Source organism: Pinus tabuliformis, chromosome 7 (assembly GCF_031772625.1).
Source record: "Pinus tabuliformis cultivar Carrire ecotype Pingquan chromosome 7, CPIR1, whole genome shotgun sequence".
In the NCBI taxonomy this organism is placed as follows: domain Eukaryota; kingdom Viridiplantae; phylum Streptophyta; class Pinopsida; order Pinales; family Pinaceae; genus Pinus; species Pinus tabuliformis.
In genome coordinates, this window is record NC_142293.1 from 872733745 (window position 1) to 872751571 (window position 17827).

A 17827-nucleotide genomic window follows, 5' to 3' on the forward strand; every position below is an offset into this window, starting at 1 on the left:
TTGGTTTGCGCTGACCCAGGTTCGACCTATACTGCGCACCAACAAAACCCTCAATCACTAGCCCTTTCAGCAACGACCTGCAAGTAGATCATAGTCTTACCCGAAGTGACTATGGGAGGATGTAGAACGAGGTTTCTGCAGTGTTGAGGGACTAAGGGATGTGGTATTATTATGCTTCCTTATTCTTAACATTCATAAATCACTTCGCCACATTACATCAATCACTTAAACATGCCATCTAAACCCATAAACCATCATTGTGCTGAAATTAAATGTAATTGTAATAACTGCAACTCTAAAACATATAATAAGAAAATATACACATGAAGACACCAAATTACCGTGGTTCACCTCAATGTGGGGCTACGTCCACAAGAATTGTTGCTTAATATAATAAATCTTGTGCAACAAATAGTTCTTGGTCTGTGCACTAATATGTAGGCTATCTGCGCACTTAGCTGCAGACTTAGGCCTCTGTGCACTCAGTTGCAGAGCCTCTCCTTCACTACAAAACTACATATCACAATAATTCAACCATAACACTGATCTAGACCATAAAAGATAGATGATTATCTTCTTATTATTTCACCCTATATATACTATTACATCGAAGGGTTACATCATTACAATACCATGGACTCCCTAAAACAAGCAACTATGGCCCAAAAGTCCATTGATCCCTTACAAAAATAGTGCACCTTTACAAAAAGTAGGGGCTTTGACCCACCCTGAAGCCCTTATATCATGCGGTATATTCTAAGTGCTCCACTGCATGGTCCACTCACGTTCCAGTGCGCGGTCCAGTTCGTGCTCCGCCCCACAAAATGTGAAGTTTTTTTCCAAAATCTAGGCCAAGTTGGGCTGTGCCCAACACACACACACACACACATATAGTGTAAATATTATCATTATGATAATATTTACACTAGATAGTAAATATTATCATCCTTTATTAAAGAACTTTCTATAAGGATTAGTTTCTGTTGTGCCCTACAACAACCCCCCATTTCATATCATTTATATTTACAAAATTATCATATGAAATGGGTCCCTTTAGAAGTTAATTGGTATCAATATTGCATTATTTGAAAAAGGTCCGCAAACCAAATGAAGACATTATATAAAACCTTTTGAAAAACCCATTTTTGATCAAATAAAACAATCTTTTATCATTGCGATAAAGCGATCGCAAGATCGCATATCGCAATGACATAGAAAACACAAATAAGTGACATATGGGTTCCTGCCGATGCGATATCGCTATCGGCTATCGGCGATACTCTATACGCATTCTTAAAAGCACCCCAAGCCTTTCACCCCGATGCGATGGGATATCGCAATCGGCAATCGGCAATATCCTATGCACAATAATAAGGCGCCCAGGTCATACCCCCGATGCGATGCGATATCGCAATCGGCAATCGGCGATACACTATCTATGCACATTGTTATGCCCATTCACCCCGATGCGATGCGATTTCGCTATCGGTGATCGGTGGTATGCTATCCATATGTTTATATAATACCAATTCTCCCGATGCGATGCGATATCGCTATCGGCGATCGGGGTTTCAAAATTGTCAACATAAGGGCTTAAGTGTTCCCGACGCCCGATTATGATATAGCGCAGATTTAAAAAAAGCCGTTAAATGGAGGGATATTATGATCAAATCATATTTAAAGCTTAATCTGCTAAGCAATGATGCACCTGCGCCCAACCGCCAAAACATCCATAGCATGCTTAAACAGGTCATTCGGCCGAATAATGGTATAATGGGCATTTAAGGGGTGGCAGGTCTTAAACGGCCATTTAATGTAATTGTAAGATCTTCCCATGGATTGTATCCGCGGCCATTTTTAGAGTTAATCTCTCAGCACGCTTTGATCAATATATCTTTCCCATATTGGATTTTCATTGGCATATCTCTGTGTTACGTTTATTTTCGCCTCTGTGCAGAATTCATCCAAAGGAGAAAGCTCAAGCAAAATGGGGAAGAAATCCAAGAAGACCACAGGCGCTTCCGCTACACCAGCTGCAGGACAAGCTGTCGTGGACAAAAAGAAGGGATTGATATCTGATACTACATGTACGGGTCTCGTCAGAGTTACTTGGCAAGGTACCTACAACCTGATTGAAGCCGAAGAACCAGCAGTGACAACAGTAGAAGCTACTGTGGATTTAACTCGGAAATCTGAGGGTACTCTTAAGGACTTAGCTGACTCCTTCCTTCACCGGATAGCAGCTAGGGAGAAAATTCTCCCATACACAGACGTAGTGCGGTGGGCGATTGAAGAAATCCCAATCCTGGATAGAACCTTCAGCACCAGAGACGGGAGAATTTTTGGGTCATTCAGGGCGGATGATCTAAGGCAAATGTATCATTTGCCCGAGCCAGAGAAGATATATAATAAGGCGTTCCTGGAGAAATTTTCAAAAGAGAACGAAGTTGAATCCGAACCCATCCGGGATTGGAGACAAAATCCGGCCAAGCACAAACATGAATCTTCCGGTAAGTACTCGGTTGATTCTCTGGCTTCTCCTTATTGCTATGCTGGAATAATGATGTGTAGATTATGGGGATTGCATGACTCTGCTAATTTTACCATAGAAATGGTTCCCCTAATGGAAGCAGCATGCAACAGTGTAATTATGGATTGGGCCACTATCCTCTCAGACAAATTAGCAACAACTGTGCTTGAGTTTAGAAGCAAGACCTGTATTTCTGAAAGGGTAATTCCCCCATTCTACTACAGTGCCTATATTCTAGATACTCTGTGTTTTAACTCTGAATTCCCCGTACTCGGCAGGAGGTGGACTGCACAAGACCCCACGCCTATTCATATATATCATCAGAAATTGTGGAAATCTTCTTATAAACATCATCTATACCAAGTCTGTAATGGCTTTATGTTGCCTATTTATTATTCCATTTTCGATAAACCTGCTCCCAAGATTTCCTATCAAGCCGGAATTGATTTAACTGCAATAGGTAGATGGTTTGGAGAGGAGAGATTCACCTACATAAGAGTTTTCGGTAGCCAAGCCAGACCTCATGTCCTCCCTTTATACATACCGGATAAACTACTGGCGAGGGAAATTTCTTACCAAATCATTGCTGAGAGTGTTACACAAACGCTCAAGAAAAATAAGAAGCAAGGCTGGCCCTCTTTTCCTTTGAGATGCGGTGTATATACCTTGCATGATCTCAAACATGCAGAAAAGGAAGCTACAAAGATTCAATCCTTAACTCTGGCGACTCTCCCAAATAGGCAGTTTGATCCAAACAAAGTTGCCTATACTGCACTAGAACAGGCCAAATTGACAAGATTTGACCATAAAGAAGATATGTTTGACGACCTGTTCTCTTCAGCTGAGACAATAAATCAGGTTAAAGCATTCGCTAAAGTGAAATATAATGATGAAGGGTTGACTGAATTTAATAAACTTAGAGAACAGAGGTTGCAAACTCTGCCTCTAGATTTACTAGCAACAACCCCAACGACATCATCAAGCGAGCCTGGTCGGCAACAGTCAAAGGAACCTCCGGTTATAACAAAGGATCATAAGAAAGAATAGGAGGAAAAGCAGAGGAGAGAACAAGAAGAAAGGCAGAGAAAAGAAAAAGAAGAAAAGCATAAGAGAGCGCAGGAGGAAAAACAGGAAGGAGTCCCAAGCCGAAAAGCAAAAACAAACCACCATTGATGTCAATATAGATACTCGTATTGACCTTAAATTGCTCCAGGAATGGAAGCAATTTGATTCCATCATCAGTGGGTTGGAATGTTCAAAAGATACAGACACTTCCAAGACAACGGACACACCGGAAATCACTTCATCACAGGTTCTGAGTGGAACCAGCGGCCCACCCATTTCTAAAGACGTTGAGATAATAACAAAGGACCCCTCCGACCAAATCATTCTCCAGGTAGAAGATATTCCTCCCCTGGATGTTTTCTACAGCCCGAGGCATAAAGCAGTGGTGAAACGACAAAGGAAAAGAAGAAGGACTGATCAACCTTCCCTTTTCCCAGAGCAAACTGTTACGGGCAATGTGGTTTGGAAGGAGGAATTTGACCCCTCCGACGACCTGAAAAAACTGTCGCAGTATGCGGGAGCCTATTCGGCAGCGACAATTGATAAGGCATCAGAGGTAAGTCTTCTAATGAAAACCAAGGATCAAGAGATTTTCTCATTACAGGCAGAGTTAGCTGAGACAAAGCAGAAGGCAGAGCAGCAATTGTTGACACAACAGCAAGTGAACAGTCAACTAACTCAACAATTGCAGGCAGAAAAGCAAAGGATCGACCAAAGCACGATCCAGAAATAGAAAGAATTATCAGAGGCATTGGCACAATTAAAGGCATCGAATGAGCAAATGATGAAAACAAAAGATGAGCAAATTGCTCAATTGTCATCACAGCTCGAAAAAATAAAGGGCGTTCCACAAGTGGCTGAATTTAGAGCAGAAGCATTACAAATAAACACTGCATTAATATCCCAAATTAAGCTTCTGTGTCAACAAATCGCCCAGGCAGAGCCACTGTGTGAATTAACGGCATCCATAAATAAGCAGGTAGAGAAGGCCAGAACTGAATTGGATCAAGCCGAAGAAACCATAGCTGCATTTCTTGACTGGCAAGATTCTGATCAAGGACAAGCGGCGAATTTGCCCAGGATCCTAGAAACACATAAAGATATACTCTTTACGGAATGGCAGTCCCAGTTAATGAGAGCAGAGAGGGCAGCTTCAAGATGTAAATCAACTTCCAGCAATCTAGTTGAACTGGTTAATAACACTCTCTATTTATCAAACATGATCTCCCAATGCACACCAGGAAAGTTGACAACAACGAACACATTGGAGCAATCATGTTATCCTGATTTAGAGGAAAATGGGAGATTAATCATTGGGATTAATAGTTTAACCTGGGACACATATTGGTTCTTCCTGGTAAAGCCGCATACACAGAGAGCTGCCCTTAAGTGCCTAACAGATGCGATCGGGTATATGATTCCCGATATTCAGGATGCCACCTATGCCGCCCAGCTCAGTTCGCGCCTCAACAAACCTCCTGAAGTAGAGCCAATGCTTGCGATAAGTCAGCTCAGATTTAAAGGCAAGCAGCCTACTTGATGAATCATGCCGCCGATTGCCAGATCGTTGAGGAAAATATGATCAAGATTTATTGATACCGATTTAGTAGGATTTCAGTTTAGTAGATATTTAGATTAATTTAGTATTTATAGACCCTTTCATTGTTTTGGAAAGGGTCGCAAAGTTTTGTACCAGACTTAAAGACTGAAGTTTGCACTATTGTGCTTCAGTCAATATTCTTTTATGAAACTGGACCAGTTGTTCTTAATTCAACAAGGAAGTTTTTTTTTATGCAATTGTGCACTATTGTCTTTGTTGAGAATGTTTCTGCGTTGAAGGAAGAATTACAAGTAGCGATTGATATTGGGAGTGTCAAGCAGCTCATATGGTATTTCTATCTATGTCTGAATTCATTCCTTTCATATGAATTGTTATGTGATTATTCTTGCTATTATTGATTATATGCATGCGCTGTAACAACAGATCTATATTCATTCCACTATTGGATGTTTTATGATGTGCCTTTCTTTTTAATCATGTATATGTCAATGATATAAATGATAAGTGTGGTAATATCGCTTTAATCGCTTTGCTTAACTATTTAAGCATAGTAATCATGAATGAAATAATGTCCATGTCTGTTAAATGGAGTCATCTATATGCCTGTTTATAGACATGGATCATCAAGCGCTGCACTTTAAAGCTCAATAAGTTCCCGGGATAGATCATAGTTTATGTATTCTTGTTAATAGTTTTAGTTATTCGCTCACCGCTAGTTTAGTTTATAAATCATCCATTCATCCCGTTTATCCACTTTTGGGAAACTAGTCCCATTATCCCCAGTCGGAGCCACTATTCCAAACGGAAAAGGAGCTGTACTAAGGTCCGGACCGAGTGGTTATCCCCAATGTTGTTGCAGCGATTTTCAAGGCATCAACAGTTTCCTAAGAAATGGGGTTTGCAACTTTGGTAGAGGAATGTGGAGCATTTTGGTTAGTTAGTGTTGTGAGTGCAAGAATATGTATTTTATCACACATAGCCATGCTAGGGGCTTATCAATATTCTTTATTTTGGGAAATATAATATATATGGTGGTGTATCATTCCTGTGCCATAAAGACTAAGCACTTTTCATGTGTAGATACTAATCTTCCCAAGTTTTTTTTATTGATTTACTCTTTGGAATATAGAATACTTGAGCTCTTGTATGCATTGGTTTGAGATTAAAGTTTAGTATGCATATTAAATGATGTTGGTTATGTCCGTTGACGGTGAATTAAGGCCAAATATGAGGGAGACTGGCATTATGGAAGAGAATCTCGGTTTGGATATGGTGGTATGGTACTCAGTATAGGATTATCAACTTATGGATATGCTAGGGAGGAGTTAGATGGTTCATGTGTGGATGGATTTTGTGCGAGGCTCAGTTTCATATATATAATGGACATTATATGAGGTTTGAGTGGTGTTACATCTGTGAGGTGTTGTTATTTTTTTCTTTCTCTATAGTTAATTTTGCATCTCCCATGTTGTTGGGTTGTAAGACGATTTTTTCTACCTATTTATGGGTGCTATCCTACTAGAATTTTATTTATAGGGGGGTGGTTTTTAGATTTTTTCAGTATAGAGGATGATTTTTTGGATGTTTCTAAATGGGAGGGCTGGGATCCTATGTGCATCGTGTCTGTTTACTCTTACGGGTGGTTTTTTTTGGGGGTTTGGTGGTTTTCCCTAGGAGGAAACATATTTTTGGATTGTTGGGTGGGTATGCCTTGGGATTACATGTCATTAATGCATATCGACAGGCATTGAATTATTGGCTTTCACGTTATGGTTGTGGAGGTAGGATCATTTATGGTTTGTATCCTCTCTTTCTTGGTCTCCTTTGTCGATGTTAAATCCCACATTCCTCAAGGGATACCAATCATAGTACCAATATATTCTTGGGGGGGGGGGGAGACGCTTATTCTACCCGTCCTATCAGCCTCTTTTTCGGTGGGGTGGCATGTGAGATGATCTTTATGTCGTTGTGAGGTTTTTATTTATTCATATCAAATTTTATTTCATACTGTACTGATCCTTATGGGCAATGACTTGGTGAATGGATCACATGGTCTTAGGGGGCACTATTTTCTATGTCATTTAATATGGGTCTTCAACTTTAATGGTGGTTTTTTCTTGGGAGGTGTGATTAACTTCATGTGGATCTATGGATTTGATTCATTTGATTAATTTAATTTCTCTATGATTTACATTTGAGTTTTTGGGCTATGTGAACAACACTTTGGCTCTTCCAAATGTTGCGGACTAACTAGATGGTTATTATTACATAACATTCGTGGCAACAAACATTATACATGTAGCTACTTTCTTGGGTGGATCATCTTCTCGCAGACAGTATTTGATGGGGTCACCTGGTGGTTCTACGCAGGTGAAAATTGGTATGCATGTGCAAGATTCTCTCTACCTGACATTTGATGTGGATGCCCTCATGCAAGCTACCATTGTGGCAAAAAACCTTTTTGGACAACAACCTTCTAGTAAATCGACCGATGAAAATAAATTTGATCTTGGTAATGGATGCCCCATTAAATTTGACGAGGTAGTTCATGAGATGAACACTGCAGGTGGGACTTTGTCGGGGTTTCTTCACAGTTGCATGGTTGTCGTAAGAATCCTGTTTGGATGGGGGGAGTTGCAAAAACATTGGTTTTTTGCCAGGATGTATACTGGGATTGAGTTGTGAGCTTGCAACAACATGCTATCGTGGGGAGGTGGGAATTTCTGAACATGGATGGTATTCGTTTGCGGGAATGTATTGATAAGAATTGGCGCCCATTTTGACATACAAGCCAAGAATTAGTGTTTTGCTTAATGGGTGGTTCAATGTACATTTCCTCCATTCGAAGGACGTGGATAGGATATTGGCCCTTCCATGGGTATAAGGTCATGGTTACATGTCACTGCAGTGATGGTATTTGGGATTCAATCCTCTTTAGGAGGTTCCAAACCGAAAAATGTCTTGGATAAAGTTGCCTAGACTACCATTGGAGTTTTTGTTGAGTGATCCAGGAGGATATTGGTGGTCGCTTGCCTATTCCACTTGGATCCCCACCATTGTTTCTTTTAGTTTCCATAATTGTAGCACAACTTACTATTTTTGGCGGTTTTTCGGGTCCTAAACTTCCAAAGTTGTTTTGAGGGCCCAAAAGACGTGTTTTTTTGTTTTGTTTTGTTTTTTGTTTTGTTTTTTTTTGTTTTTTGTTTTTTGTTTTTTTGTTTTTTTTGTTTTTTTTGTTTTTTTGTTTTTTTTTGTTTTTTTGTTTTTTTGTTTTTTTTTTTTTTTTTTGGAAAATAGAGAGACTAGAAAAGTGAAAGACCAATTTACCTCTCTTTTCTTAGCCTCCTCTTAGAGATCTTTGAAACAAGGTATTATGATAACCAAATAGATATCGCATGCAAAATTTACGACCTCGGGAAGTTGACGTTTCACTTAACCCCAATGGGGCCCACAAACTTTTTGGTGCTTCATCTCCTAGGGTTAGGTTTTTGGATGTTTATGGTTTCCCACTATTTCTTAATGACAAAAAGGCCTCTGAGCCTCATTGTAACACAATTCAGAGGCATGTAACCACCACATCTCTTCTCAGAGATAAGCTACCATTGGTCGGGCTAGTTTATTTCCATTCTACATGTAAACAGTTTTCAATATTTTATTAACGAATTGAAGTTTAGTTTTTGCTATATCTTTGTGTTTCTCTTTAAACCTATATTTCATTTTTTTCCTACATAAATTTGGATTAGTGGTATTAGAGCGGTATACTCTGTCTCTATTTTTTTGTGCATGTCCCCAATGAGGTCAAGATATAAGGAATTAGGGCTTGAAATGTTTGAACCTTTGCAAGGCCATCCTCGCCGACCCTGACAACCTCCCATGGCGGAAGAAAAGAAAGACAAGGGAGCAGGAGATCCTTTCAAAATATTGCTTGAAGAAGCCCTTGAGTGACAAAGGAACGAGATGATGGACAACTTTGCCTAGATCCTTCGACGGATGCTCACATGCGACACATATTCATTCAATAGCAACCTTGGAGGCACCACTCCCTTTAAGGTACAAGTCAAATTTGACATTCCCACATTTTGAAGGTTAGATAGATGCAGATGCCATAGATAAATGGTTAAATCTGTTGGAAGCATATTTTCCAGTTCATGGTTTTTCTAATAGGGAAAAGATTACTTTTGCACTCCTCAAAGCCGCCCCCCATGTCAAGGATTGGTGGGAAGCCTACTGTGAGAAGAGGGACAAGAGGTAACCCTCACTGTTTTCAGCCGCAAACACTTGGAATTCTTTCTGAGATGCCATAAAGGAACAATATTACCCTATTGGGAACTATGAAGATAAGTACATAAAATGGACCATACTGCGAGGGAAGGGACCAAGACGTGTTGGAGTTCACAAATATTTTTCATACCCTTCGCACAAATTTGGATATCAAGGATTCTGAGTGGAATCTGGTACTCAAGTACCATGACGGTCTACATAAATACATCTAGGACGAGATGGAGTTCTTGGAAATATCCTTGCTTGGTGCGCCTATTGATACGTTATCAAGATTGAGCAGAACTTAAACAGAAGAAACAAGAATTTGGATTTGTGAATCTGAAGCAAGCGAAAGGCACCTTTAAACTGCAGAACAAAGGAAAATGCCAAGGCGGGGTGACCCAAGATAACCCATTGAAGACGCAAGAAAAGAACAACACCATGAAGACAAAGAAGGACACAGGAAAGTGGTGAGAGTTCCATAAGAGCCCCACTCACAACACAAGTGAGTGTTGAGCCAACCAATCACTAGTGGCCAAGCTGAAGGGTTCAAAATCAGATGCATGTTCTGAATTTGAGTCATAACCTAACAAGGGGAATGATAGAGGGAAAAAAATTATTGTTGCAGAGGCCAACACAATTGTTTCCACCACCAAGATCCAGAAGATTGAGCCCGAAGCTCCAGAGGAAATGGAGCGTGTCTTCCACTCACCTATGTGGGTGAATGGGTCTCTACTGTAGTTCATTGTCAATAGTAGGAACCAAAAGAACCTCATCTCAATAGGGGTCATTAAGCGGTTGGGCATACCGACCACACCACACTCGCAGACATACACCATCTGGTGGCTCTACCAAGAACGAAATCTCTGCATCAACTAACAATGTTGTCTTCCCTACAACATATAACCCTTCATGGATGAGGTACTATGTGACATTTCTCATCTTGAATTTTGTGATGTATTATTAGGCTAACCATACTTGTTGAAGTGTCATTTTATGTATGAGTCGAGTCCTTGCATTGTTATTATTACTTTGGGAAGTAATTTATACATGATACCAGAGGTAGCCCTGCCTATCGCTGTCTATTTGATCTTTGCTAAGAAATGTAGTAAGATCATCTCCCAGACCGAGAATTTGTTTTCTTTTTAATTCGCTCTAAAAATAAGGGAAAGATCGTGGCCACATCCATGGCCCCAGGGAAGGGTTCCTCCACACAACAGAAGCAGGTGGATAAGGTTGTGGAAGAATATAGTGACATATTCTCCTCACCCACATGGGTACCCTTGCACTGTCAGGTCATGCATTTGATCGATCTGACTCTAGGAGCACCTCTACCAAATGGGCCTATTGATGAGCCCCAAAAATGTACAATTATTTGGGCTCATTCAACCTCCTAATTTGACTTAGTCCACCATTCTCATTTGTTTATTGCATGTTTTTGATTATTTTTATGTTAATAGAGTGAATTTGGTTAGTCATTATGCCAACAAGTCTAATGGGTGCTTTGTGTAGCCTTTTTGGTCAACTTGGAGACAAATTTGAAGGTCTTAATGAGCACTTGGCAGCCAAATTCGTGGGAGAACAAGCTAGAGGATTTGTAGGAAGGTGTCCCCCCCATTTATGGGCCCTTACCTCGAATTCTCCACCATCAGCTTGGAGTTCAAGGGCCACCGAATCAATCAGCTCAAGGTCAGCCAAGCAAGTCAAGTTGGACTGCTGTTAACTACAAGTCTTGGGCAGCCAAGTCCCTAAATTTTAGGAGGATTGTTGGGTCCTCAAATTGTATAAATAAGAGGGCTTAAGACCTCATTTCAGTTAGTCATTTTTGTAGCTAGTGGTTAGTCATTTCGTAGCAGCTACTTAGTCAATTTGGTTTTTGCTCTTTGTAAGCCAGTTTTGGCATGACATTAGACTTTTGATTATGAATAAAAGCAAGCAGTTTTGGATCAAATTCTGAGTTTTTAAAGGAGCCTAAAGCTCTTGGGGTTGGGCCCAACCTAAGAGCTCAGGCCTCCTTCCTTTGTATCAATATTGTTCCTTTAGCATTTCGTTTCCATTTTCCTTTACATGCATTCGAGTATAGCTGCTGATTTAGATTTCCTGTAGTGGTTAAACAGTTGCTGATTTGGATTTCCTATAGAAGTTAAACAGATTGGTTTTATCAGTTAGAATTGCTGTAGTTGTTTGGAAGTAGGCTGAGTAGATTAGAGTGAATAACAGTTAAAAAAGAACAGGCTGACTGTATGCTCATGATCCACCTCTTTCTAGAGGCAGGGATCGCAGACTGTGCTGCCCATTCAAAAACGTTTGCTTACATGTTAATGCTCTCTTGAACGCAGTCTTGGTGATGGATAGAAGTGTCCATGAGTGTCAATTTCTTGGAATGCTTCATTGCTTCAGTACCATATATCAGTTTCCTTCACGAATACATTGCTGTTCATTGGTTTAATAAGCTGTTGGCATAAGTTAATAACTTTTACTTGCAGGACTTGGATGATTTGTCTCATTTACACCGTGCAACGCTACTCCATCGTTCTCCTACCTTCCCGAACCGTGCCCAGACCAACTATCCATCCTCCAACGAAGCCCTTTGTTCCTCAACTACCCCACTGCTCATATCCCCTGTTTTTTGCCTTCCATTCCCTCTATTTCCTCTAAGACAAATCTGCCTCTACACTCACCCTCATCTCCTCACCTCACTGTTGCTGAGCCATTACCACCTCATTTCCATCCTACATATCCCCCTATACCACTCCAACACTTCACCATCTCCCAAAACTCCCACGGTCGAACATCCTGTAGAATTGCACAAACTTCCCGTAGAAATTCCTGAGTTTCCTGTAGGATCCCCTGCAGACATCCTGTAGGAGCCCACACACTCGGTTGCTGAGCATCTGAACGTGAGGAACCTCTGTGTACTGATGCTAAGGATCCCTTGGGACCTCTCCTAGCCTCCCTGACCTTTCCCAAGCTTTCCTTCCCTCTGCACCACCTCTGCACAACCAAACCCTAATAGAAACAAAATCATCATCACTCCAACCACTTAAGCAAAAATACAAAAACAATGTTCTTTTTCATAGAAGTAGTTTGAGTTCATGCATTTCACATCATTAGAAGTAATGGCATCATTTGTAGACATTTGCACTCTCACTATTGCACCATAGAGGTTAAACTAGTCAGATTAGGGTTTACTAGGGTTTCCATGCTTTGGTTGGCTTTCAGTTCATTTTTGCAAAGTAGATCAATTTCCCTTGAGATAGCCTTCGTTCATCATTTAGAAAGCTTCTTCTGAGAGCATATAGAAGTTGGCTTGAGCCTTAGCGGACTTGTGCTAGCTGACCAAGTGACAGCTGCGACAAGAGCTAGTACTTGTGCATACAGCACCGTCGCTTCCAAGTTTGTACGAACTACCGGGTTGATAAAATTAGAGATAGGAAACCCCAGGAGTTGTAGCATTATTGCTACAATACTGGAGCCCACCATCTTTTTGGCGCCGTTGCCGGGGAAGCGGCAGAGTATTGGTGATTGTTGCTATTCTTCTATTTTCTACTACAACCTTCTGCTAAGTAGTTTATTTCATTTCCATTATGCAATTTCATTTATGCAAAGTAGATTAGCATTTCTTGCTTTCATAGATTAGCATTTCAATTCCGCAATTTCATTTTTGCAAGCGTAGATTAGCATTTCAATTCCGCAATTTCATTTCTGCAAGTGTAGATTAGCATTTCAATTCCGCAAGCGTAGACTAGCATTTCATTCCTGCAATTTCATTTGAGCAAAATAGATTAGTCTTTTCCTGCTTTCATTTCAATTCCGCATGTTCATTGTAGCGAGATAGTTAGTTGCAGTTCAATTTATTTCAGTTTTGCAAGTAGAAGTAGAAAAAAGCAAAAACCAAGCAAAAAGATTTCATTTCATGCCTTGTAGGAGTAGAGATAAGTTAGAAAAATGATTGCAAAACACCCCCACTGCTTCACACAACCTTCTCTCTTCTTCGATGGCTGTGATTGAAGAACCCCTGGGTGGACATCAAGACATATTTGAAGAACCTCTAGGGGAGAAGAAGAAGAAAACATTCCTCTGGAGCAAATGGCTACAAGTAGAAATGTTGGGAGCAACATCTTGTCCAAAGATGAATTTGAAAATCAGATCAAAGATTTCAAGAGTGATATGAGGCAGTTTCTTGCCATGCAACTGGATACCTTGCGGATCCAACAGAAGCAAGAGAAAGCCAAGAGGGCTTTGGTCATTTTTTGTCCTAGGTGCACTAGAAAGCATCCTAGGAACGAATGTCCATTGTACTCCATAGAAGTGTGTTTTGTCTGTGAAGAATACCATCCTACAGATCAGTGCCCTTCCTTACCCAGATTCAAAGCTGCATATCAGAGAGCCAAAGGAGCCACTGAATCACTCTATTACATGAACCAAAGTTGGCCACATGGACCTAGATCTTAACAACAAGAACTGCAAGGGACACCTGAGACCTATTATGACCCTTATCAAGCCGCTTTCATGCCTTCTTGGGGTCCCCCTGCTCATCCTTACTGGTCTACACCTCCTCCTTGGTCATATCCTCCTTGTTCCTTCACAGATCCATATTATGCCCAACCAGTTGCTCATTCATTTCACTCTTATGCTCAGCCACAGCCTCAGTGGAATGCACCTTATCAGGAGTGGAGGCCCCAGTACAACTCTCATCCCGCTCATTTTCCTCCACCACCTGCTCATCCACAACCATCGCCTCCTCCTCCACCAAGGCAACCTCAAATGCCTACCCAACCACAATGCCATCCATCTCCATCTCAATTTCACACCTCCACTCAACTACCCGTACCATTTCCAAAGCCATACAATGGAGCAGCTCAACCCCATTGCAAATCTGAGGCACAACATGTGCAAATGACTCCTCTTGAGCCCAATGATCTTCACCAAAGCTCAGGAAGAGTGTTGCAAAGCAGAGATTCTATTGACAACATTGAAGGACCAAAAGCAAAAGAAGAGTCCAAAGAGGAGATCAAAGAACCATGGGCTGCACTTGATGAAGAGAAGAGATCAGAATCAGAGATCGAGAGAGTTCCCTCATGGTTACCATCAAATCTTCCATGTATTCAAGAGAAAGATCAGCAAAAAGAGGAAGATGACAAAGTCATGTTAGAAGGTGACATGAAGAATGATCCAGATCAGCAAAAGGACCATGGATATCAAAGCTATATTGAGACATGGTTCCAGACAGTCATTAAGTTGCAGCAGTACTTTCTTCCTCAGCTATGTTTGATCCCTTCAAAGTCAAATCATTTTGTCTCTAAAGTCCGGATAGTTGTCCAAGCATGCATTTCGAGCCTTCACATCATCTTGTCTCTAATCTCGATGTGCACATGGCTCCATTGGAAGTATTCTTATACTTGAGAATGAGTTTGTTTTTCAAGTAGGGTAGGGTAGAAAAAAAAAAAGAGAAAAAAAAAGAGAAAAAAAAGAGAAAAAATGAAAAAAGAGGAAAATAGAAATCTAAGGTGAAAACCTCCTCGGAGGCGCCTTAGATTGGCTCATTGATTGAAAACCTCTATGAGGCGGTCAATGGGTTGAAAAAAAAAGAAAAGAGAATAAGATCTTTGGGTGAAAACCTCCCTTGGAGGCGCCCAAGGCAGGCAATTAGGGTGAAAACCTCCATGAGGCGCCCTAGTTGTTTTTTTTCAAAAAAAAAAGAGAAAAAGAAAAAGAAAAATAAAGCTAATCTCCATTGAATAAGTTCATGTTGCAGCAATGACATTGCAGGTTAAAGAAGGACGTTTCATGACAGGATGAGCACTCAAATCAAGGTTAAAGGAATCTTTTTTGCCTTCTACAGGAAGCTCTGTATTTCTACAGGAAACATCCTGTAGAACCTTTGGACGAGCCAAATCCAATTTCAAAAGTGAATCTGATGGTGGGAATCTGTTGATTAGGCCTACAAGCACTTGTGTGTCCATCCCTTGCCTTCATCCATCATTTTTTCACCTCCTTGTGCTTCTACAGGAACTTCTTGTAGAAATTGTGGGAAACTAGGCATGCATTTCAAAAAGTGGTTTGGCGAACATGGTAGCTTCCTCAAGGGTTCAGAAGTCCTCATGCAGTCTTCCAAATCCTCCTCCATCATCTCTATACCTGCATCACAACCAAAATTCATTTTGTCATCCCATGCAACCAAAATGCAAAGTGCCTTGAAGCAAAAACACATAGAGCAGAATTTGTTTTTGCCATAACTTGAAAACCATGCATCCATTTGACAAACCGTTTTATGGGGAATTGTACAAGGTTGATGAGAACATGCCTGAGCAGTTTCATGCAATTCCGGTGCACGGTTTCCAAGAAATCAGCCTCCATCACCATCAGCCATTTTTGCATTTTCTCCATATCCGTGCATCCGTTTTAAAACCTGTTTCATGGGGAGATGCACTTGGGTGATAGTAGCCTACCCAAGCAGTTTCAGCCGATTCCGATGCACGGTTTCAAAGAAATCGAGCTCTGAAATCTTCAGCCATTTTCCATTTTTCTCGAAATCCGTGCATCCATTGATCACGATTTTGCTATGGGAGATGCATAATGATGGTAGGAACATGCTCACTGAGTTTTAGATCAATCCGATCTACCGTTTGGGAGAAATGGTAAAAAGAAGTTCTGGTTTTGTGACCATGCAGCAGCAACAGCTTGAACGGGCAGAGTTGAACGTGGAAATGATTGCATGCAGCTCAGATCCAGCCAGAGGACACCTGCACAAGGGAAAGCAATCAAAATCATCAGCCACGCCCTCATGCAATCAAAGAATCAAAGCATGCAGCAGCAAGAAGCTTCACAAGCAGCCGTTTGATTTCAGGTACGTGACTAAACCTTGTTCATCTGTTTGCATAGATCTAATCTAAAGCAATGCATGAATGAATGAGATGAGTGGATTCAGCCAAGAAGAGAGCCACGTTCAATTGCACTCAGCAAGGCAAAAATCACGCAGCATGCATGGGTCAGCCATGCACGTGAAAGTCAAAAAACGGACAGTTAGTGTCAGCTGCTTGAACTCCAGTGCAGCAGATCAAGAAGAAAACATACGGTTCATAAGTAGAACATGCAGTTCACGATAGCCTAACTGTCTGCATGGCCAACGCATGTCTCTGCCACCTCACTCCAAAAATCACGCAGAAATCTGAGCGCTCAGCTGTTGGTCAACTTGCACTTGCAACATGATTCACTCGAAGTGTATTCGAATTCAGATGGAGATAAACGAAAATTAGCAGAACATCTTGGAGAAAAATATATGAAATGGTTAGCAAAACTTATTCCAACATCTTCAAATATGGTCTTGGTGGTTCTTCCATGGCTCTGTTTGGCAGAGTAGGTGGTGGTATTTACACCAAAGCAGCAGATGTAGGTGCTGATCTTGTTGGCAAGGTTGAGAGGAACATTCCTGAAGACGATCCACGCAACCCAGCTGTCATTGCTGATAATGTTGGTGACAATGTTGGAGATATCGCTGGTATGGGATCAAATCTATTTGGGTCCTATGCTGAATCTTCCTGTGCAGCTCTGGTTGTTGCATCCATATCATCATTTGGAAACTCTCATGATCTTACTGCCATGTGTTATCCCTTGCTTATTAGTTCAATGGGTATCATTGCTTGCTTAATCACAACTCTGTTTGCAACTAACATATTTGAGATCAAGGCTGTGAAGGAAATTGAGCTTGCATTGGAAAAGCAACTTATTATCTCCACAGTAGTGATGACTATTGGCATTGCTGCTGTAAGCCTAGTTGCATTGCCTTCATCCTTCACTATCTTCAATTTTGGTGCCCAGAAGGTTGTAAAGAACTGGGAGCTTTTCTTCTGTGGTGCTATTGGTTTGTGGTCTGGCCTTGTTATTGGTTTTGTCACTGAGTACTACACTAGTAATGCTTACAGCCCTGTCCAAGATGTTGCCGATTCATGCAGGACTGGAGCAGCAACTAATGTTATATTTGGGTTGGCTTTGGGATACAAATCTGTTATTATTCCCATATTTGCTATTGCAGTAAGCATTTTATGAAGAAAAGAAAGCTGCCGCAGTCGGAAAGTATTGTCATGTCAGGAACAGAAACGTGAATCAAGGTTAACCAATGGAAAAACAGTGATTTAAAGGCCTGGAAACACTTTTTCCCATCCAGCTTTGGCATGCAATATCTATTCTCGGGCAGTTCATTGTACGTGTGTGCTTTTATAATACATTAGACTTGCCATTTGTGTTGGATTCGTCAGCTTTCAGGCAGCGCAGTTCAAGGAGAAGGCACCCCCAGCCAAGCAAGTAAAATCAGTGAAATTGGTTCTACAGGAAGTTAGCAGACTGTTCTACAGGAAGACAGAGGACTGTTTCTACAGGAAGCCAGCGAACAGTTTCTACAGGAAAGTTTG

At 41.0% G+C, this 17827-nt stretch overlaps 1 pseudogene; it reads left to right on the forward strand.

The window, feature by feature from the left end:
* The first annotated feature begins 16703 nt into the window (after window positions 1-16703).
* Window positions 16704-17480, forward strand: LOC149250404 (pyrophosphate-energized vacuolar membrane proton pump 1 pseudogene; annotated as a pseudogene).
* Window positions 17481-17827: the final 347 nt, after the last annotated feature.